At 34.0% G+C, this 13,068-nt stretch overlaps 1 protein-coding gene across 1 annotated transcript in view; it reads left to right on the top strand.

The window, feature by feature from the left end:
* wasf1 (WASP family member 1) overlaps positions 1-13,068 on the top strand; it is a 61,589-nt gene that overhangs the window by 1,145 nt on the left and 47,376 nt on the right. The gene's annotated exons all lie outside the window — the stretch shown is intronic.

Raw genomic sequence — 13,068 nt, 5'->3', positions numbered from 1 at the left:
ATATGAGGAGGAATGATTCGTTTTAATGAATCGGTTGGTTCACCGACGCCGCTCAAAGATCCGAATCGCGTAACGTGTTTCGCTCCAAACTATTGTTTTGTTAAAAATGGCACGTTTTCGTTTGAGTTTTCGGTTTTACTGGCAAATAAGGTTATTTCTTTGCATCTTCTCGGGTGCTTTACAAACAGTTCGGATCTTTTAAAAGAACCGATTCGGAAGACTCGGTTCGATCGGGCATAAGTGTGTCATCGCGAGCACATGCAGCGTTCACTTCAAGCTTCATAAAGGCTCTGTATTGCCAAAGCATTAATAAAAACCTTATATAATGCTCTAATGCAGCGTTTATCTGTTGGAATAGCCAGATTAGGCTGGTAAATGTGTTTGGTAACTAGTTTCTAGCTGGTTGACCTGCCATACTGTTCAAAAACCAGTTTGATCACTTTAATGTTGTGCTATATGAATGCATGGCAGGGTTTCCTGTAAATGTCATTTACACTGTGTCTGATTAATATATTCAGTGTTTACATCTAGATGCATGAATGAGTTAATTTGCTGAGTATCAAACATTGCAGTTTAACTAATGATGAAGTTGTGAAGTGGGTCAGTCTATGGAAGCCCGTTTCCGCCAATGAATAAAAAATAAAACAAGGTAATTGCGACTTTTTATCTCACAATTCGGACTTTTTTTCTCGCAATTCTGACTTTATAACTCGCAATTCTGAGATATAAACTCGCAATTCTGACTTTATAACTCGCAATTCTGACTTTATAACTCGCAATTCTGACTTTATAACTCGCAATTCTGAGATATAAACTCGCAATTCTGACTTTATAACTCGCAATTCTGAGATATAAACTCGCAATTCTGACTTTATAACTCGCAATTCTGACATATAAACTCGCAATTCTGACTTTATAACTCGCAATTCTGACATATAAACTCGCAATTCTGACTTTATAACTCGCAATTCTGACTTTATAACTCGCAATTCTGACTTTATAACTCGCAATTCTGAGATATAAACTCGCAATTCTGACTTTATAACTCGCAATTCTGAGATATAAACTCGCAATTCTGACTTTATAACTCGCAATTCGGAGATATAAACTCGCAATTCTGACTTTATAACTCGCAATTCTGAGATATAAACTCGCAATTCTGACTTTATAACTCGCAATTCTGAGATATAAACTCGCAATTCTGACTTTTTTTCTCACAATTGCGAGTTTATATCTCACAACTCTGACTTTCTCGCACCATAGCAAACCACTCTCCGTGTAAGGCTTTTGGACGCGGTTGGACAGTAGCCTACCATTACCGCCGGGCTTTCAGACAAAACATTCTTCATTTCTTTATAGTTCTGAGTTTGAGGCAGCTTCTATCGCGTTATTTTAATAACAGCTGTCAAGTAAAGCGCGTATTATTGTAACACGAGAGTGGATATATATGAATGCACGCAGTTGGATTTCCTTCACTCTCGCATAAAGCCCGCTTTCATCTCTATGTTCTTGCTATAGAATTATCGTATCTCCTGTATTTAATGTTGTAAGATATCGACCAAGCAAGACATCCCCAATGAAAATTATAAATAAATTATAAATAAATGAAAATTATTTAGTCAATTATATATGAAGATATATATAATCAATTTTCTTCTAAAATTAGTATTTTTCGTTTATATTCAGTTATTTTACTTTAATGACAATGAAAAGAACCTGTTCCTGAGAAAAATGCTCATTTTAGAATAACATTTCAGATGGCACTTATGGCTTTTGCATCTGAACTCTTCATTGACTAAATAATAATAATAAAATTAATGAATCCTTTATTTATAATTTTCATTGGGGATGTCTTGCTTGGTCGATATCTTACAACATTAAATACAGGAGATACGATAATTCTATAGCAAGAACATAGAGATGAAAGCGGGCTTTATGGAGAGTGAAGGAAATCCACCTGCGTGCATTCATATATATCCACTCTCGTGTTACAATAATACGCGCTTTACTTGACAGCTGTTTTTTTTTATGTTTGTGTTTTTTATGTTTGTTCAAAAATCATATTCGGACGCAACATTCATCTAGTTCAATATATAGTTCAGCTAATTGAACAAAGTACTGCAAAGCCTTACACGGGGAGTGGTTTGCTATGGTGCGAGAAAGTCAGAGTTGTGAGATATAAACTCGCAATTGCGAGAAAAAAAGTCAGAATTCTGAGAAAAAAAGTCAGAATTGCGAGTTTATATCTCAGAATTGCGAGTTTATATCTCAGAATTGCGAGTTTATATCTCAGAATTGCGAGTTATAAAGTCAGAATTGCGAGTTTATATCTCAGAATTGCGAGTTATAAAGTCAGAATTGCGAGTTTATATCTCAGAATTGCGAGTTATAAAGTCAGAATTGCGAGTTTATATCTCAGAATTGCGAGTTATAAAGTCAGAATTGCGAGTTTATATCTCAGAATTGCGAGTTATAAAGTCAGAATTGCGAGTTATAAAGTCAGAATTGCGAGTTATAAAGTCAGAATTGCGAGTTTATATCTCAGAATTGCGAGTTATAAAGTCAGAATTGCGAGTTTATATCTCAGAATTGCGAGTTATAAAGTCAGAATTGCGAGTTTATATCTCAGAATTGCGAGTTATAAAGTCAGAATTGCGAGTTTATATCTCAGAATTGCGAGTTATAAAGTCAGAATTGCGAGTTTATATCTCAGAATTGCGAGTTTATATCTCAGAATTGCGAGTTATAAAGTCAGAATTGCGAGTTTATATCTCAGAATTGCGAGTTATAAAGTCAGAATTGCGAGTTTATATCTCCGAATTGCGAGTTATAAAGTCAGAATTGCGAGTTTATATCTCAGAATTGCGAGTTATAAAGTCAGAATTGCGAGTTTATATCTCAGAATTGCGAGTTATAAAGTCAGAATTGCGAGTTATAAAGTCAGAATTGCGAGTTTATATCTCAGAATTGCGAGTTATAAAGTCAGAATTGCGAGTTTATATCTCAGAATTGCGAGTTATAAAGTCAGAATTGCGAGTTTATATCTCAGAATTGCGAGTTATAAAGTCAGAATTGCGAGTTTATATCTCAGAATTGCGAGTTATAAAGTCAGAATTGCGAGTTATAAAGTCAGAATTGCGAGTTATAAAGTCAGAATTGCGAGTTTATATCTCAGAATTGCGAGTTATAAAGTCAGAATTGCGAGTTTATATCTCAGAATTGCGAGTTATAAAGTCAGAATTGCGAGTTTATATCTCAGAATTGCGAGTTATAAAGTCAGAATTGCGAGTTTATATCTCAGAATTGCGAGTTATAAAGTCAGAATTGCGAGTTTATATCTCAGAATTGCGAGTTTATATCTCAGAATTGCGAGTTATAAAGTCAGAATTGCGAGTTTATATCTCAGAATTGCGAGTTATAAAGTCAGAATTGCGAGTTTATATCTCCGAATTGCGAGTTATAAAGTCAGAATTGCGAGTTTATATCTCAGAATTGCGAGTTATAAAGTCAGAATTGCGAGTTTATATCTCAGAATTGCGAGTTATAAAGTCAGAATTGCGAGTTATAAAGTCAGAATTGCGAGTTTATATCTCAGAATTGCGAGTTATAAAGTCAGAATTGCGAGTTTATATCTCAGAATTGCGAGTTATAAAGTCAGAATTGCGAGTTTATATCTCAGAATTGCGAGTTATAAAGTCAGAATTGCGAGTTTATATCTCAGAATTGCGAGTTATAAAGTCAGAATTGCGAGTTATAAAGTCAGAATTGCGAGTTATAAAGTCAGAATTGCGAGAAAAAAAGTCCGAATTGTGAGATAAAAAGTCGCAATTACCTTGTTTTATTTTTTATTCATTGGCGGAAACGGGCTTCCATAGTCTATGGAAGCCCGTTTCCGCCAATGAATAAAAAATAAAACAAGGTAATTGCGACTTTTTATCTCACAATTCGGACTTTTTATCTCACAATTCGGACTTTTTTTCTCGCAATTCGGACTTTTTTTCTCGCAATTCTGACTTTATAACTCGCAATTCTGACTTTATAACTCGCAATTCTGAGATATAAACTCGCAATTCTGACTTTATAACTCGCAATTCTGACTTTATAACTCGCAATTCTGAGATATAAACTCGCAATTCTGACTTTATAACTCGCAATTCTGAGATATAAACTCGCAATTCTGACTTTATAACTCGCAATTCTGACTTTATAACTCGCAATTCTGAGATATAAACTCGCAATTCTGACTTTATAACTCGCAATTCTGAGATATAAACTCGCAATTCTGACTTTATAACTCGCAATTCTGAGATATAAACTCGCAATTCTGACTTTATAACTCGCAATTCTGACTTTATAACTCGCAATTCTGAGATATAAACTCGCAATTCTGACTTTATAACTCGCAATTCTGAGATATAAACTCGCAATTCTGACTTTATAACTCGCAATTCTGAGATATAAACTCGCAATTCTGACTTTATAACTCGCAATTCTGAGATATAAACTCGCAATTCTGACTTTTTTTCTCACAATTGCGAGTTTATATCTCACAACTCTGACTTTCTCGCACCATAGCAAACCACTCTCCGTGTAAGGCTTTTGGACGCGGTTGGACATAGCCTCCCATTACCGCCGGGCTTTCAGACAAAACATTCTTCATTTCTTTATAGTTCTGAGTTTGAGGCAGCTTCTATCGCATTATTTTAATAACAGCTGTCAAGTAAAGCGCGTATTATTGTAACACGAGAGTGGATATATATGAATGCACGCAGGTGGATTTCCTTCACTCTCGCATAAAGCGCGCTTTCATCTCTATGTTCTTGCTATAGAATTATCTTATCTCCTGTATTTAATGTTGTAAGATATCGACCAAGCAAGACATCCCCAATGAAAATTATAAATAAATGAAAATTATTTAGTCAATTATATATGAAGAATTCAGATGCAAAAGCTTAAATGCCATCTGAAATTTTCTTCTAAAATTAGTATTTTTCGTTTATATTCAGTTATTTTACTTTAATGACAATGAAAAGAACCTGTTCCTGAGAAAAATGCTCATTTTAGAATAACATTTCAGATGGCACTTATGGCTTTTGCATCTGAACTCTTCATTGACTAAATAATAATAATAAAATTAATGAATCCTTTATTTATAATTTTCATTGGGGATGTCTTGCTTGGTCGATATCTTACAACATTAAATACAGGAGATAAGATAATTCTATAGCAAGAACATAGAGATGAAAGCGCGCTTTATGCGAGAGTGAAGGAAATCCACCTGCGTGCATTCATATATATCCACTCTCGTGTTACAATAATACGCGCTTTACTTGACAGCTGTTATTAAAATAACGTGATAGAAGCTGCCTCAAACTCAGAACTATAAAGAAATGAAGAATGTTGTGTCTGAAAGCCCGGCGGTAATGGTACTGTCCAAACCGTGAGCGCAAAACACAGAAATAAAGAATAATGAGTAATTTTTATGTTTGTTCAAAAATCATATTCGGACGCAACATTCATCTAGTTCAATATATAGTTCAGCTAATTGAACAAAGTACTGCAAAGCCTTACACGGAGAGTGGTTTGCTATGGTGCGAGAAAGTCAGAGTTGTGAGATATAAACTCGCAATTGCGAGAAAAAAAGTCAGAATTGCGAGTTTATATGTCAGAATTGCGAGTTATAAAGTCAGAATTGCGAGTTTATATCTCAGAATTGCGAGTTATAAAGTCAGAATTGCGAGTTTATATGTCAGAATTGCGAGTTATAAAGTCAGAATTGCGAGTTTATATCTCAGAATTGCGAGTTATAAAGTCAGAATTGCGAGTTTATATCTCAGAATTGCGAGTTATAAAGTCAGAATTGCGAGTTTATATCTCAGAATTGCGAGTTATAAAGTCAGAATTGCGAGTTTATATCTCAGAATTGCGAGTTATAAAGTCAGAATTGCGAGTTTATATCTCCGAATTGCGAGTTTATATCTCAGAATTGCGAGTTATAAAGTCAGAATTGCGAGTTTATATGTCAGAATTGCGAGTTATAAAGTCAGAATTGCGAGTTTATATCTCAGAATTGCGAGTTATAAAGTCAGAATTGCGAGTTTATATCTCAGAATTGCGAGTTATAAAGTCAGAATTGCGAGTTATAAAGTCAGAATTGCGAGTTTATATCTCAGAATTGCGAGTTATAAAGTCAGAATTGCGAGTTTATATCTCAGAATTGCGAGTTTATATCTCAGAATTGCGAGTTATAACGTCAGAATTGCGAGTTATAAAGTCAGAATTGCGAGTTTATATCTCAGAATTGCGAGTTATAAAGTCAGAATTGCGAGTTTATATCTCAGAATTGCGAGTTATAAAGTCAGAATTGCGAGTTATAAAGTCAGAATTGCGAGTTTATATCTCAGAATTGCGAGTTATAAAGTCAGAATTGCGAGTTTATATCTCAGAATTGCGAGTTATAAAGTCAGAATTGCGAGAAAAAAAGTCCGAATTGCGAGAAAAAAAGTCCGAATTGTGAGATAAAAAGTCGCAATTACCTTGTTTTATTTTTTATTCATTGGCGGAAACGGGCTTCCATAATAGTCAGTCTGATGTTGTTGTCAACTTGAGCTCTTGAAAAGTTTTTTTTTTTTTCTAGATGGATTTTTGTTCATGTGTCTTCTGTTTGAGTTTCTGCCAGGACAGGCCGGCCGTAATAAACCTCACGTCCAGAGTTATAGATCAGAGACATGAGACAAGAAGAACGTGTGTGTTTGACAGTGTGGGTGATATGTTTATTTATATATAATATAATATATCATTATTTAGACAACATTTATTTATTTATTCTAATAATATGTAGGCCTACTTAATTTACACTACCAGTCAAAAGTTTTTGAACAGTAAGATTTTTAATGTTTTCAAAGAAGTCTCTTCTGCTCACAAGCCTCAATTTATTTGATCCAAAGTACAGCAAAAACAGTAAAATTGTGAAATATTTTTAATATTTAAAATAACTGCTTTCTATTTGAACATATTTTAAAATGTAATTTATTCCTGTGATTTCAAAGCTGAATTTTTTTTTACCAATTTATTTTTCTCCAGTCACATGATCCTTCAGATCCTGCTTAAAAAAACGATTTTTATTATTATTATTATTATGGAAAACAGCTGAGAAGTATTTTTCAGGTTTCTTTGACACACACATATGACAATTTTTAAATATATATTTTATATTTTTATTTATATTTAAGTGATAAACCACATATACCATATATACATTTGATATTTTATCTTATATTTTATATTTTAATTTGAGACAATTTATGTTTTTAAATTATTTGAATAAAATATTTTTTATTTCTATTTAAGCCATAAATAACATTTATTTTTTAGTACATGAAAAAGGCCACTTTGACATTTGTAAGTAATGCAGATGAATTGTTTAATCAGTTTTTAGACAGGTAAACTGAACAGGTAAACCGGTTGAGAGTGAGATGAAATGAATGTACGGTGGTGAAGAGTCCTAAACATCCCAGCTGTGAAGACGCCTCGGACACAAGAGTCTTTGTTTAGTCTCTCTGTTCGGTCCACAAAGCTGCTTCTGTGTGTGTGTGTGTGTGTGTGTGTGTGTGTGTGTGTGTGTGTCATCACCCGTCGCTCTGACAGATGAAAGGCTGCAGGACTGTGAACTCTCTCTGAGATCTCCATCGCCTGCGTTTCTCTGTTTGCATCAAGCTGATATTAAAGATCAGGCCTGCAGAGATCAGAACAGCGTCACACGTCAACATCAATAATTATTATCACTTCATTATAATCGAGGAGTTTTGTTTTTGATTTTATAAAGCGCTGGTGACTCGTTCAGGAAAAGCTCAGAGTTGATTGGATGAGGTTAGTTTCTGTCTCAGTGCTCTGAGCATCACACTTTCTCTCTGTCCGTTTGAGGCAGAACTCACAGTTTTTCTGCAGTATTATTATTTGATTTTGGTGATTTTTAAGTGCTCATGCACTCAGCAGCGTGTCAAGTTTATTTAATCATTTATTAACTTGAAAATTCATGTCAAGATGTCAAGGCGTGTTCTTTCACAAATCGTCTTCACATAATATTATTTGCAGGAAAAATGTAAAAATCATACATACATAAAATGTTTTTTACATTTTCCCCCCAAATAATATTGTTGCTTCCTACTAAAATTCACCAATTACATTTGCCATCAAAACCACAACATAAACAAATATTAAATAGATTTTTAAAAATTATAGGAAATGTTAAATAAAATATTAAAAATATATTTTTTTATTTAATAAATATAAATATTAAATATTACAAAATATATATATAGGTAATTGTTTTTTATCCCCCAAATATCAATTAAATTTATTATTTAAAAATATAAATTTTCTAAATAATTATATATAATGAAAACAAATAAATAAATTAATAAAAATATTATATTAAATATTACACTGATTAAAATTGGTGTAGGATTGACTATGAAACCATTTTCACTCAGAAACTGCTGATACATTTCACTAATATTTAAAAGAAATTTTGAAGCAGAAAGACTGAAATAATAATTTCTTGTAAAATGTCAAATTTCTTTGTTTTATTTACCTGTGTACAAAATAAAATAATTAAAATTGATTTGCGGAAAATATGAAAAAAAAAGATAAAGTTTATAATATGTTTATAATATGTAATTTGTGCAATCAAAATAACAACATAAACAAATATTAAATACATATATAAATAATAATATGAAATATAAAATATTTATTAAATATGTAAATTTATAAAACATATTGTAAATGTAATAAAATATTATATGTATAAAAAACATTTGGCATGTTTACTTAAGGCACGTTTTCTAATGGACTTCAGAAAGTCCACTAAATGCATGTGTTTTCATGCTCAGTCATTACTGTCACTATACAGTCACTAAACACTCTTGTTTGCGTGTCAGATTTGTTGGTTATGGAGCGCCGTCGGTGTCAGCAGGGACTTCCCGTGGTGTGCAGGGCGGTGGTTTTTGTGGCTGAAGGCAGGTGGAGGATAACGAGAGCGGTGTCCTCTTACACTCCTGCACTCATTTGGGTGGATTGATTCCTTTGTCCTCTCGCTTACAGACAGGTCCTGATCCTATACAATGCTCAACTGTGACACAGTGTTTTCTGTTTGACTTCATTCTGTGCTTTTAATTTCTGTTTTTGGAGTTAAGCTCATGCAGATTCAGATTTGAATATGCAAACAGAGCCAAACAACTTCCCAGCTGTTTCCAAAACCTGTTTCGGATGAAGATGTGCCTTTAAAAAAAGTCTTGTTTTATTAGTAGTGTTACTTTACACTAGCGATCAGACGCACTATTTTCACCTGCTGGACAGAAAGTGGAAAATCCCACAGACCTGACCCGGAACAGCATCATTTCAATATATTTAATATTCATGATATAGGCTACTTTTGATGATTGCTCTGATGATAAAAGAATATCACAATTTTAATATGCATTTTATTTTATAAGGTAATCGGAAAAACTTTTTTCATTCCTTTATTTAGGGAAATGTACATATGTAAACATACACATAACACATTATAATTTCAGTAATAAATAACCGAATAATAAGCCCTGTAAGCATGACATTGCCCAAACATGACTCTCCGCAAACAAATGGATATTTTATATTAAAATGTATGTATTTACATATTAAAAGCATCATTAGACTAATTTTGAAAAACTGTTAAAACATGGATTGTTTGTGCAGAAAAATAGCAAAAACCCAGTTAAAGTGATTTGATTCAAAATTCTGATTCAGTGATTTTATATGAATTAGTGCTCATAATTCAGAAATGTTCAATTAAGCCCAGCTAACAAAAATATATTCTAAGAACATTTTGCTAACGTTCCCATTAAGTTATGAAAATGTTATTTCTGAATGTTCAAAAAGTACAGTTTTTGGTTATGAGAACGTTAAGGGAACGTTCCATTTTATCATTTTGCAAACATTATAGAAACGTTACTTTTGAATGTTCACTGATATGTTCTGAAACACATAGTAATATTTAAAAAGATGAACCGTTTCAGAAAAACATTTCATGAATGATGTATAAATAACGTTTTATGCTAATGTTTTGATTAAACACCAGATAACATTGAACAAACGTTCTATTAATGTTCTTTTCTTGGTTATGCAAATGTTAAGGGAATATTACATTGTTTCATTTTGCAAACATGTGAACGTTACATTTGAACGGAACTCTCGGAACATTCTCAAACGAGTAGTAACATTTTAAAAAAACCGCTAGACGAACATTCCATGAACGTTGTATAAAGTTTTTGCAAACATTTTTGGAATGTTACTTTTGTATGTTACTCTCAACAAGTAATAACATTCAAAAAACGTTAGATTAATGCTAAACTAAAACGTTCCATGATCTATGTATAAATAACATGTTTGTGTTAACGTTTTGAGAACATTATGAACATTCTATTGGCAAACATTTGTTGATAACTTTCAGAGAACCTTGTCAGAACGTTCTGAGAACATTAGCTGGGAGTCTCCTGTGTTTTTGTAAGCGTTAGCAGGCAGATCACAGTAGATTTTACGGTCACTCTTGGACAAGACGCTGCAGCACGCTTCAAAACGTGATAATTGAAGTGGAGCCGGATGAGCAAGAGGTTACGAGGCGTTGCGACACTTTTCTAATCGGCTCTCACACACTGATACTCAATTACTGCAGCAGAGGAAGCTGTAAATTTACATTTTTACAGGCGCATTTCACTTCCCTCCTCCGCTCTGTTCTTCAGACCACGCACACCGAGCGCTTCTAAATGCATCTGACCCCAATTTTCTTCTGCCCAGGACGAGTCTGTGTGTGTGTGTGTGTGTGTGTGTGTGTGTGTGTGTGTGTGTGTGTGTGTGTGCACGCTAGCTAGCGACTGGTTTGAATTAAGGGCCAATATTTACACAGAGTGGGTGGCCGTTCAATTATGGTGTGCCGCGCAAAACTTCTTGTGATTTGCATGTTGGCTGCTTTGCATGTCGTTCCCAGAGTTCAGTTCTGCCCTTTCTCAGTTCTCCGATCACAAACAAGCCACTTAGCGAGTACATTAGCGCTTACTCAGCAAGCACTTGATTTTTACAGGAAGCTGCTGATGAATGACTCACGGCCAATCACGGCAAACGTGATGCGCATGTCAATGAGCGACGGCAGCGCATCAGCCAATCAGAAGTGAGCACACTGGTGACTCACACGGGCTGAAATAACGCAGGATTTTATGGTTAAGATCTGGTAAACTTAGCATCTTTTGTGGTTTTGTCAAGTCTGTGACGCAAAGAGTGTTAATTAAGCAATATCACACAAGCAACAGTGCTGTTTTTCTGATCATCAGCTTGATGAGGCGGAAATCCAATTAAATGAACTAAATTGAAAGTAAGTTAGCTTTAGACACAGCGGTACCAGTTATTTAATCTATTTTGCTCTGCCAGTGAAAAGAGATCCAAATGAAACCACAGCAGAATGAAGCGTTTTGTGCATCTGTGAGTCATTCACAAACGATTCGTTTATTGCGTCGGTCACATGACAAATAAACGAAACACATCAGAGGTGTTTAGCATTATTTATCTTTGGCTTCATTATTATGATTTTCTTATTTGGAACATGAATAAATAATGTATGTGAACATGTATGGGGAATTTGGCTATTAAAAATAAAACATTTAACTACGTCAAGAAAGAACAAGAGAGTCAGTGAAACGATCCAATCGGAGCAACTCACTGCAGTGGTGTTTCTAAATGTGTAATTGACTTGTTTAAGTGAATTATTCAATTAATTACTTGTTTTACTCCTGAATAGATCAGTCTCAGAATTAGATATCAGATGATTTAATGAATAATTTGAGTTTGAGTGAACAAATCATTTAAGCAAATATTTTAACGAATCACTCATTTTGTTGCTGAACAGTGTGTTTGAGCAAATCATTTGAGTGAATGATTCAATGAATCACTCGTTTCGGTACTGAACGGATCAGCGTGTTTAAATGAATCGTTTGAGTGAATGATTCAATGAATCACTCGTTTCGGTACTGAACGGATCGGCGTGTTTAAATGAATCGTTTGAGTGAATGATTCAATGAATCACTCGTTTCGGTACTGAACGGATCAGCGTGTTTAAATGAATCGTTTGAGTGAATGATTCAATGAATCACTCGTTTCGGTACTGAACGGATCGGCGTGTTTAAATGAATCGTTTGAGTGAATGATTCAATGAATCACTCGTTTCGGTACTGAACGGATCAGCGTGTTTAAATGAATCGTTTGAGTGAATGATTCAAATAATTACTTGTTTTGCTCCTGAATAGATCAGTCTCAGAATCAGATATCAGATGATTTAATGAATAATTTGAGTTTGAGTGAACAAATCATTTAAGCAAATATTTCAACGAATCACTCATTTTGTTGCTGAACAGTGTGTTTGAGTAAATTGTTTGTGTGAATGATTCAGTGAATCACTCGTTTCGCTACAGAACAGATCAGTGTGTTTAAATTAATCATTTGTGTGAATAACTCAGTGAATCAGTCGTTTCGTTACTGAACAGATCAGTTTGTTTGAGCAAATCATTTGAGTGAATGATTCAATGAATCACTCGTTTCGGTACTGAACGGATCAGCGTGTTTAAATGAATCATTTGAGTGAATGTTCAGTGAATCACTCGTTTCGTTGCTGAATGGATCAGCTTGTTTGAGTGAATCAAATTAATTATTATAAACAGCACAATTCACATTTAATTCTGATTGGGTGAGCCCTTTGCAAAATGCAGATAGAGAAACTAATAAAGCACTGATTAACCGATCATTTCAGGGCAAGTAGGCCTTAATATTGACAGAATGTCCCTATTTGTATGAACTATTCCTTTCATTCTGTCAGTGTGAATAGTGTTAGCAATTAATGCATATATGAATTAATTGCTAATAGCAATTCCTGTAAATTGAAATCGCTGTGATCTACAAATGTAGGATGCAGCAGAAGGTGATGAAGCTCGCAGGAGGAAATTCACTCCTACTTTATTCTCCGCCTCTCTCTGTGCTTATTTT

The sequence above is a fragment of the Barbus barbus genome (genome assembly GCF_936440315.1).
Source record: "Barbus barbus genome assembly, chromosome: 24".
NCBI classification, from domain to species: Eukaryota; Metazoa; Chordata; class Actinopteri; order Cypriniformes; family Cyprinidae; genus Barbus; species Barbus barbus.
Note: the sequence above shows the minus strand (reverse complement) of the source record. Positions and strands in the feature narration are given on the sequence as shown.